The following is a 1,910-nucleotide window of genomic DNA, read 5'->3' on the forward strand; positions in this document are numbered from 1 at the left end:
CATGCACAAACTCTTCTGTGTATCTATTGTTAGTATTCAGACATCTATACTGGCCTGTCCTTGGGGTTCTGACAGGATATGCCCTCAGCTGCAGCCACTAAGAGCAGCACATTCACTGTTCCCTTTTAAAGGGGCCCTGTCCACCTCCCATCCCCCTCTCGTTCTCTTTCTCTTTCTCTTTCTCTGTCTCTTTCTCTGTCTCTGTCTCTCTGTCTCTTTCTCTGTCTCTGTCTGTCTGTCTGTCTCTCTCTCTCTCTCTCTCTCTCTCTCTCTCTCTGTGTGTGTGTGTGTGTGTGTGTGTGTGTGTGTGTGTGTGTGTTCTCTCCTGCTGCTCCTGTCCCTGGAGGCCACTCTCCTCACTCCCCTTTCCCCTTTTCAGGATCCTTAATAAAACCCCCCATCTGCTTGAATTCTGTTGCGTGGTGTCTTTCTCTCTGGAGCCGCTTTTCTTAAATTACAACTATACTAAAAACAAAAAAGAAGCCATGAGGCTTTGCAGACGCCGCTGTCCCCTGTCGCCTCTTCCTGCAGCCATGGTCAACCCCACCATGTTCTTCGACATCACGGCTGATGGCGAGCGTGTCTCCTTTGAGCTATTTGCAGACAAAGTTCCAAAGACAGCAGAAAAATTTCGATCTCTGAGCACTGGAGAGAAAGGATTTGGATATAAGGGTTCCTCCTTTCACAGAATTATGCCAGGATTCATGAGCCAGGGTGGTGACTTCACACGCCATAATGGCACTGGCGGCAAGTCCATCTACGGAGAGAAATTTGAGGATGAGAACTTCATCCTGAAGCATACAGGTCCTGGCATCTTGTCCATGGCAAATGCTGGACCAAACACAAATGGTTCCCAGTTTTTTATCTGCACCGCCAAGACTGAGTGGCTGGATGCAAACATGTGGTCTTTGGGAAGGTGAAAGAAGGCACGAACATTGTGGAAGCCATGGAGCATTTCGGGTCCAGGAATGGCAAGACCAGCAAGAAGATCACCATTTCCAACTGTGGGCAACTCTAATTCTTTTGACTTGCGGGCTTCTTACCTACCAGACCATTCCTTGTGTAGCTTAGGAGAGCATTCCCACCCCATCTGCTCAAAATGCCCTGTAATCTCTGCTCTCACTGAAATTCTTTGGGTTCCATGTTTTCCTCATTCCCCTCCAAGTCTAGTTGGATGGCAGAGTTAAGTTTATTATTGTGAAATAAAAACTAAGTAAGAAAAAAAAAAGAAGCCATGAATTTGAGAAGAACTGGGTGCAGAGAGGAGGGGAATGGAGAGGGGTCAGAGGGGGAGAAATGAAAGGGGAGGAATGATCTAATTATACTTTAATTAAAATAAAAACATCAATATTTTTAAAGCAGCTTTGCGACAATTTTTAAAATTTAGCATAAAGTATCACTGGAAGAATTTGGGGGTAAATTATGATGTGGTGTCTGTGTCCTTGTGTCTCAAACAATGAATTAGACAAGACATAGAGAAGTAGCAGTGAAAGAATATGTTTATTGAAAATGAGAGTAAACACATAGAGCACAGTGGACAGAATTTGAACAGACTTAAGCAAACAGGTGCAACAAAGAGTCCTGGGTTCTTATCTCCCCTTCTACCAGGAAGGCCTTACCCAAAATTGCCCACAGGAGGGGAGGTACCAGGTGTTGCTCCATCTGGAGGAGCATACACATTTTTCCAAGGGAAGTTGTCCTGGCTCGTTGGCCTGTCTCTTGGCTCACCTTCCTCAAAAGCACTATCTAAAATCTTATTTTAGGGATAGGGTGGGGCTTAGTGGTAGGATGCTTGCCTTGCATTCATGAGGCCCTGGTCTTAATCCCAGCATGCTTTCTCTAAAATTAGTTTTATTTTTTAAGAAACAAATAACTGGTTTTCCATGGTATTTTCTCTATTCTTTTAATTA

At 44.6% G+C, this 1,910-nt stretch overlaps 1 pseudogene; it reads left to right on the top strand.

The window, feature by feature from the left end:
• The first annotated feature begins 503 nt into the window (after positions 1-503).
• LOC100768747 lies at positions 504-1,033 on the top strand (annotated as a pseudogene).
• Positions 1,034-1,910: the final 877 nt, after the last annotated feature.

The sequence above is a fragment of the Cricetulus griseus genome, chromosome X, assembly GCF_003668045.3.
Source record: "Cricetulus griseus strain 17A/GY chromosome X, alternate assembly CriGri-PICRH-1.0, whole genome shotgun sequence".
Taxonomy (NCBI): domain Eukaryota; kingdom Metazoa; phylum Chordata; class Mammalia; order Rodentia; family Cricetidae; genus Cricetulus; species Cricetulus griseus.